A 10,058-nucleotide genomic window follows, 5' to 3' on the forward strand; every position below is an offset into this window, starting at 1 on the left:
ATAACACGTGCTTATTTGCTTGTAAAGTTGTATTTGTTGCTGGACCCAACTGAATATCTGAACAAAAAATGGTCCTTTTTAATTTCTTTGTAATAAAAAAGAAAGTTAACAAGTATTCCTAGGACATTTGACAAGAAATTTTTTTAAAAAAAAACTTTATCTTAAAAATGATGTATTTAACATCTCTAAAGTTTAGAAATTAACTTTTTTACTTTAAATTTATCACTTATTTCTATTGTTAGCTTCTTAACAAGTGCCAAAGGACACGTGTAGAGCATTTGTTAGCATGATCGTTAAAAAAAAACAGTCCTTTTGATTTTGGGATAATAGTCATTTTAGTCCCTGAACGTGTAACGAACAGTCACAATAGACCCATAATGTATCGAAATTTCAAAATATTTGCACTTCGCTAGTTAAAATAGTTTCTAACATTAAAATGTAATGTTAATACTGTCATATTACTTCTTCAATTTACTTACTTATTCTCATGATAGTCCTTATAAATACTTATTGTCAATTCAGTCCCTATATGAAAAGATTTAGTGTGACTATTGATAGATTATTTTAGCGTCAATGGCTATTTTGACTAACATAATACACAATCAAAAACTTTTTTAAAATTTTGATACGTTAAGAAACTTTTATGATTACTCTTTACACATTCAATAATAAAATAATTATTATCCCTTTTATTTTATTTTATTTTAGTTTGGGAATGGGGACATAAATTCACACCAATCAATCAAGTTGGAAATAGTAGGAAAATATTAAAAAGAATGTTATCTAATATAGTAGTACTTGGAAGGGACACCACTTACTCTCTTTTGTCATTTTCTTTATAAACTAGGTGTAGTGCATTAAATCATATTCGTTAGGATGAATTTACTCTTTTTACCAACTATTTACTTGATATATAAATAGTTATATTTAATTTTTATGTACTGTTTGTGAAAATTTTATTTATACATATATCAAAGTTTTTCTTTTCTTTCCAGCAAATACAAATATCTATCTAGTTAATAATTAAGTCTAATTACATAGATCTTTTAAATATAGGAAAATTACACCCACCTCCCCTGAGGTCTATGAAAATGGCACTCACATCCCTTCTAGTTTTAAAACTTACATTAACCTCCCTTAAATTTTACAAAAATATAGAACCACCTCCCAAGCTATTAACTTTGTTACATTTTCCGTTATTTGTTTTCATGGATGTTAATACCCTTCTTCTTGTTCGTATTCTTTGACTATTTTGCTGCTAAATTAAAAAAGTAAGCATCGGCTGTTTAAATAAAGGATTAGTGATATATGAAATTGGTGATTAGATCCGTTCTAGCACAATCATATAATCAATAATCACGTGCAACATACATAATTAGATTAAGGATAAGAGCAAAGTTAAACCATATGAATTCTCCACAAAAAAAGGTTAACGATTTGAATAATCCAAGTGAATTTAAGAAGCTACAACCCTATGGTTTTTTAATGTCTGGAATACCTTTGTTGAATGTTTGATCCAATACTCATATTTGAATTTGATGTTGGTTTCTTGAATAGATTCAACAACAGATGTTTGCCTCATTAACAGTTAATTGAAAATTCTAAAAAAAAAGGTTAACGGAAAAAATCAACAGTGTTACTACCAAGGGTGGTGTTTGTCTATTAACCAAAATCTAAGGGAGGTTATTGTATGATTTAAAACTAGAGGGGGTGTTAATGTCATTTTCATAGACCTCAGGGGAGGTGAGTGTAATTTTCCCTTTAAATATTAACGCAACAATGATATATTTGTAAAAAATCACTTAACAAAGATATCATCATGTCAAAGAAACAATGATATCACGATGTGACTATTATAAAAAAGAAAAATTGATATCATAGTGATTGATGCATTGGATTTTATTATTATTAGAAAAGATATCTCTTTTGCTAAAAAAATATATCGCTTTCGTGTATATCCATATAAACACCATAATAACATAATTGAGTTTAAATTGTTAATAAACTTCATCAAATGATAAATCAATCTAGATAACTTTAATTCGATCTTATATGCATTTGATTTTTGGATCATGCAAGACTAACTTTTAATTTTTTACTTAGATACGATGAAAATTACTTTACATTTTCAAGCCATAATAATTGAATATTTTTATTTATATTATATATTTTAATATTCAATAAAATGAAACAAAAATGCGACCACATGAAATGAAACAAATTAGCATGGCATCATACACATAATGCTTGATTAACACAACATCATGTATTAAATAATTAAACTCGTCTTATTTCATTTAAATTAATAATGAGATTTGATCAAAGGTAGAAACAACATTGCGCATGATATGATATGATATATATATATATATATATATATATATATATATATATATATATGTCCCTTGTAAATCATAAACTTGGTCTCTTTTTAAAGTACAATTGTCTTTTTATATCAACCATTTCCTTTGTAAACCAACAAAATCATCATTTTTTTCTCATCTGCATTTTACATATATACTTTATGTCATTTACATTAGTAAACAATTTTTTTTAATCTTTGAAATTATCGGAAGATACCATAATACATTTACATTAGAAACTTATGTGATACCATCATTGCTAGAATTACTATCATGTCTATTGGAATAATATGGTTATTCGAACATGGTGATGAAAATGGGTTCCAGTTGCATTCTTGATTCAAAGAAGACTTGTTGGAATTCAAATTATGTTGCCAATTGTAAGCTAGCACTGTGTTGCATACTTCCATTTGGGAATGAATCAGACAATCTTGAGATTCAAATCATGCTGGAATCAAATAATAATAGTTAAGGGGTTGGAAGGATGATTTGAATCATATTTTTTTTTTCTTCTATAAAACTAGGTTGCTTAGATACATTTTAAGAGAGTCAAAAAAGAGGGAACACAAAAGTGGATTGAGGCTTTTATGTTGAGAGATTTTTGGTAAGGCTCATTGAAATGAACTTTTTTTCTGGTAGATTGTAATGAAGTTTTGTTCTTTTAAACAAGGGTCTTGTTAACCGGTGTCTTTAGGGCATTAGTTAATGATTCAAAAATATAAGTAATTTACAAATTTTATGTAGATAAAGTTACTTTTTAAACTTTCAATGTGTTGAATACATCATTTCCAAGACAAAATTTCCTCTTAAAATTTCTTAAGTGCCTCACGGGAACTTGTTAGCATTTCCCTTTAAACAAAGGTCTTAATAAAGTCAAGTAGAAATTCTCTTTTCTTTTTCTTTTTCTTTCCATCCTATTTTGATTATTAGATACCTAGTTAAATTGTTCCTTTGCAATAGAAGATAATGGAACCCACTTGGCAGTAGATCCTAAAGCTATCACATCGTAATAAAATATAGTGAAATTTTGGAATTATGATCAATTTTCCAATGTCCATGATAAACATGTAAGTTAAGAAATTGGAAGAAAGGAAATCAAGTATAAGTATTAGTAACTACCTGATCAGATTCACTTGCTTCTGTGTAAGGTTCCTGATTATTGCCAAGCTTTCTTTAGGCTTATCTTGTCGAGTATTATAAATTAATCCAATGACCCATAACCTCATAAATGGTGTTACATCTCTCTTTCTCAAGTCATAATCTTTCAAATCTTTCTCAATTTAATTTTCCATTTGTGAGTTACCTGAAGATGGATGTGAAATAATAAATATATCCCATGCATAATGACTTGTACAAATACATGAATATTGAAAAAGGAACATAAACTTTAAAATATACAAAATTGAAAATGCCTCGAAGCAGTTACATCGAAGTTCGTATTTTCATATACATAATTGGGATTCCTAAGGTTCCAACACAATTTCTGCCATTTGGTGTGTGATTTTATTCTTAAAAAAAAACGAAACTTGACATGATTTGCTTTCTGGAGTGAGGACTTGCAACAAAAAATGTGAACCTTATATCATGATCCATGTGATTCTAATTACCAAGTGGTTAACTACAAATATATGTGCATCAATGTTTCATCATTAATAGCTCCACATATACAACCTTTACATTCCTTAAAAAAAAAATACAACATTTACATAAGTTTAACTAAATGAATGCCAATTCAGATCCATCAAAATTAAAATGTTAACATATACTCAAATAATCAATTTAGTTTCACTATATCCACATAGCAAAAACAAAATTGAGTTTTCCAAAGCAGAAAACAAAACTAGAGATAGAGAACCCACACAATGATGGAGAACCAAAGTAGACGCACCAAGACTATCAATATTGAAGGAAGTATTCACATCATATGGAGAAAAAGGAGACTAGTGGCAATATTAAGATAGTAACCAGTGATTTATGCTTATGAATAATATGAGAAGTCACCCTTGATTGTGCAATTTCGTCATTTTATTCTCCATCCTCTCTGATATGACAAAACATCGTCCATAGGTGATAAGGAAAATATTTCTTAAATTTCTAGATAACATAATGAGAAAAATACTTCTGCGAAAAAATAAAGTTATTGTACATATTAAAAGTAAAACTAACTCGATCAATTCAGTTACCTTTCTTTGTAAAGAATGGGTTATATGTGGGTTATTCTTGCCAAAATCTGAGGTATTAAACCACCATTGCTTTTTATGCATTTGAAAGCCAAAGGCGACCATCAACTTTACGTGTGATCAACTCAAGAAGATAAGTGCAAGGAACAATATGCTAATTTTTCACTAACATAAAAAGAATGAGCTATATATGTGAATAAATAAACCAAATGTTGATGACACCTAAAATTATAACAGAATTTGAAGAAATCATCCAACAAGACATATACACACAAATACTCAGTCATAATCCTAAGCCAAGAAAAACCACGGTGGGTGAAACTGGCCCATTCCAACCACATAATCTTTCTTCCCATATCCAGTGGTGGAGCCAGACAAAAAAATTTGGGGTGACCGCCATCAAAATAAACTAAAATATATAAATCATATTGTATACAACACATTTAAGTCGTAATAAACCAAAAATTGATCATTCAAAATTTAAAGGGTTAATTATGTTTCTAGTCCCTATAAAATAGCGACCTTGTAAGTTTAGTCCTTACTTAATTTTAATAGCATTTTTAGTCCCTATAAAAAAAAATTTACTTATAATTTTAGTCCCTGCTAAAACAAAGTTTGATTAATTATCCTTAAACTCTTAAATTTTTGAACGATTTTTTTGAGACAAGATTAGAACACTATGAAAGGTTCGTTTACTAAAATTTAGAATTTTCAGACATGAAATGAATTAAATATGAATTTTTTAAAACGACAAAAGTTAAAGATAAAAGGTAATAAAATCTGGATGTAGAAATCAAATTTTGCGATAATTTTTTGCGGAGGAACTTTTAGTAATGTTCTAAACATGTCTGCAAAAAATTGTTCAAAAATTTAAGAGTTTAAGCATAAATTAAACAAATTTGAATTGAGTAGGGACTAATACTCAGGGCAAAAAAACAAAATTAGGGACTAAAAATGCTATTAAAATTAATTAAGGACTAAACTTACAAGGTCACTATTTTATAGGGACTAGAAACATAATTAACCCAAATTTAAACTACATAATGTATTAAGTCGATCATTAAATATTTAAAGTGACACTTTACGCTTTTCGAGTGACTTAAAATCATCTATAATTGACTCATAACTAATACATGCACTAATTTTCCTTTCAATATAAATTGACATGCTAATTTATCAATTTCTTCAATTCCAATTTAAAAATATGTAATGAAAAAAATGATTGAAATTGGCAAAGGAAGCAAATTAAGTGTACCTGACAAGGAAATACAAAGAATTAAGGCTAGTAAAATTGAATAGCTTTCTATATTTTAGTTTCAGGGAGGAAATCCAAAGAATTAAGGCTGGTAATCCAAATGTAGTCACAGGGAGGAAATCCAAAGAATTAAGGCTAGTAATCCAAATGTAGTCACAGGGAACCATTTAGCAAATAGCACAGCAGTTAATAACGTGAGTTCAAATCTTAACATATAACTATTTTTCCTTTTCCATCATCCACTTCCTTCCTAAATAATTTTAAATTTCAAATCTTAACACAATCCTCATGGCATGTATGATAAATCAGTTTCTAAATTTCAATTTTACATAAAACATTTCAAAATTAGAATCAAAATTGAAGGAGATTACGGGTGCGTTTGTTTCAGCTTTAAAAAAAATAGATTTTGGGCCCGTTTGTTACGGATTAAAATAAAAGTGATTTTGATATAAAATAATTTAGAGATTATATTTTAGAGATTATATGAAAAATCAGAATCTATTTTGCGTTTGTTTACTGTAATAAAAATCACTTTTTTTAAACAAATAATCTAGTTTGTTTGGATACAACTATATAAAGGGGATTTTTTTGTTACAAAATTAGTTCAATCTTTTAAATTATATTTTCTCTCTCCTCTAAAAAAATCTATTTTATTTTAAGCTGCTCCTAACAGCTTCTCATTTGAAGCTGTTTTTAGATTATTTTTAGATTCTGATTTTTTTAAAAATCTGTAACAAACGGATGCAAAACTCTTAAAAGTGATTATTTGTTTAAAAAAAGTGATTTTTTTCTTAAAAAAGCTATAACAAACGGGCTCTTTGTGTCAAAAGAATATAGAGATTTTAAAAAAAATCTGAATTTATTTGTGTTTGCCTACTATCCATAAAAATCCATTTAAAAAAAATGAATTCTAACATATGATTTTTCTAAAAAAATCCTAAACAAACACTTAAAAATGAAAAAAGTGATTTTTTTAAGGGAAAAAATAGATTTTTTTTAGAAAAAATCTGAAACAAACAGACCCTACATTCAATTTTACATTACCTTACAAGTTACAACAATTGGAGACATGGAGATAGCTCTCTGAAGAATGAACTGAAGAATGGATACCGAAGATGGAGGAGGATGCGGCGGTGATGGATGGAGAAGGAGGAAAGTGGTATCGGGCTCGCGGCGGTGGTGTGGTGGTGGATGGAGAGTGGTCGGTGGTTTAAGAAAAGGAAAAAGAGAATAGTGTGCATACATCAGATGAAAGGGGAAGATGAATCAATTTGGTATTAGTAATTTTTATTTTAATTGAGGGGCATTATGGTAATTTCTAGTATATAATTTATTTTTTTAAAAGAGGAGGCCGTGGCTCCCCCTTGCCACCCCCTAGTTCCGCCTATACAAGGAATGTAAAAATGAAATTCTGTATTAAGTATGGTATAGTTGAAGAAAGTAAGAATAAGAAATCCAGACCAACACATTATCCGAATCTTTTGTCCTACAATCAATCATCCAACAACTAGTTACTTAGACAAAGGAACATCTAAAATGACATTAATAGAATACATACAAAAAAAACTTCGTGTTTCAAATAAACTCATATTTTGAAATCATAGATTCACACTGCATGCAGGTTGAAATTCTTACCATCCATCAGTTAGTTCAATTTTTACTGTTTGCCTGCACCGATTCCCAGTTTGTTCATCAAATAATGTTTCACTTTCAAGCACCTGATCATAGTGAATTCTAGATATGCAAAGAATTATCATTGAAGAAGGCAATCCATCCCCTTCAAGAATATCTTTTAATGCAGACCAGTGGTAATGATTCACTTCTCTTTCATATATATATGCACCAAATTTCTTCATTAGTTTTATAGACCTAAAATAAGTACTTCAGTTCCTCAAACAACTAATACAAGTTCTTCATTTTTTTTGATAGACATCATCATCCAAATCTTAGCTTTAATGAGAATCATCATGCACACCTTATGCTTTGGTAGGCATGTACTAGCTTTGTTATTCATCGTCATCCAAATCTTAGCCTTGATATGCACCATCATGCAAATAAATGTCTAGATTTGATGGGCATCATCATTCAAATCTTATGCTTTGATAGGCATGTAATAGCTTTGGTATTCATCATCATCCAAATCTTAGACTTGATGGCATCATCATGCAAATATTATGCTTTGTTAGGCATCGTCATCCAAATCTTAGTCATAATATGCATCATCATGCAAATCTTATACTTTGATAGGCGTGTACTAGCTTTGTTAGGCATAATCATTGAAATGCTTTGATAGGATGTACTAAATTTGATAAGAAGCATCATCCAAATCTTATACTTTGATAGGAATATACTAGCTTTAATAAACACCATCATCCAAATCTTTTGCTTTGATTTACGTGTACTAGCTTTCGTAGACATCATCATCCAAATATTAGCTTTGATAGTCATCCTCACGAAATCTTATGCTTTGATAGACACGTGCACTAGTTTTGATAGGCATCACCATCCACATTTTTTGTTTTGATAGGCGTGTACTAGCTTTAATAGGCATTATCTTCCAATTCTTATGCTTTGATAGGCGTGTCATAGCTTTGATAGACATCATAATCCAAATCTTAGCTTTGATAGATATCATCATGCAAGTCTTATGCTTTGATGGGTGTGTACTAATTATGATAGACATCATCATCCAAATTTTATGTTTTGATAGTCATCATCATACAAATTTTTTGCTTTGATAGCGTATACTAGCTTTGATAGACATCATCGTCCAAATATTATGCTTTGATAGGCGTGTAATAGATTTGATAGGCATTATCATGCAAATCTTATGCCTTGATATCAGGGGCAGACCTGGTCTGACCCAGCTATGGCAAGTGCCACACCAGCCCAAAGCCCATTTTCTTTTGTTAAAAATATAATTTTATGCAAAAATATACAAATACCAAAAAGCTCTTTTGTTCTTTCCAATTCCACTTCTTTCAGTTTCAGTCACCACCGCTTACACACACCAAAATCCCAAAACCACCATTCATCAAATTGAGCACCACGACCCCAGCACCTACAGTCGGCCACTAGTAACCAACCCACCACTGTCGTGGATGCACTACCGCTCCAACACACCACACCAGTCATCATCACCAGCATCTCTTTTTTTAGGTCATCTCTCTTTTTCCTTCTTTATTATGTATAAATGGTAGAAAATTATTCATAATCTGATTGAGATTTAAGAGGTATAATTATCAATAATTGTTAATTGTTATGCTTCATTCATATCATGCCAATTGTAATTTGCCAAGCCAAACGTCGTTTCTTCCATTTACAATGTCTTTCATCTTTTTTTTTCATGAAGCCTAAAAGCTACCTTCACTTGCTTGCTCCCACTTTGTGCTAGGTGTGTAATAACTCTCTGTTGACACATGTAATGGAGTAATCTAATATGTTTTTTTTTGTTGTATAATTGAATCAAGATAGAAGATTTTTTTTTTTTTAGTTATGCCTAGAGACAGAGCTAGGAGCAGTGAGAGTAACAAAGTCACTGGTTAAATGATCGTCTTGTAACATACATAGAAATTAGAAAGAGATGTTTTTAAAACAATTAGTAATGATGTAATTTTAGCTCATTTTAAACAAATGGAAAATAGAACATTTTATTTGTAATTTTTGTTGTTACAACTATTTTTAATACAACTTCTTATTATATTTACTATTATTTAATTATTTGATAAAAAAATTGTGCCCCAATGATATTCCGAGTCCATGTCCTCCCCTGCTTGATAGGCGTGTATTAGCTTTGATAAACATCATAATCTAAATCTTATGCTTTGGTAGGTGAGTACTAGCTTTGATAGACATCATCATCCAAATGCTTCCCAAGTGTCAAGAGTAATAATGCAACAAGTTAAGTGATACCCATGCAATAAACTTAGTATCACGACTCATGAGGAATGTGTGCAACATGTCAAATGTCAAGAGAAATACACCAAGTGTTACCAATGCAATAAACTAAGTCTTGTAATAGAATATAAATTAATTAATTTGTATATTTGCTTTACAACACTACTGGATTTCTTTTTACTTTTCTTGCACATGAACTTATACTTTATGAACTCTTGCTAAGACTGAAGACTGTATTAATCTAAACATATGTTGTAGTCAAGATTTGTCCACTCAAATTAGTTAATAAACATGTAGGTGTATTGTTAATCAAGCATTCTTCCACAAGCCATGCTATAAAAACTTATGTTAATTTCAAACTAT

Source organism: Medicago sativa, chromosome 6 (assembly GCF_051527215.1).
Source record: "Medicago sativa cultivar Bolivia chromosome 6, Bolivia_mono, whole genome shotgun sequence".
Taxonomy (NCBI): Eukaryota; Viridiplantae; Streptophyta; class Magnoliopsida; order Fabales; family Fabaceae; genus Medicago; species Medicago sativa.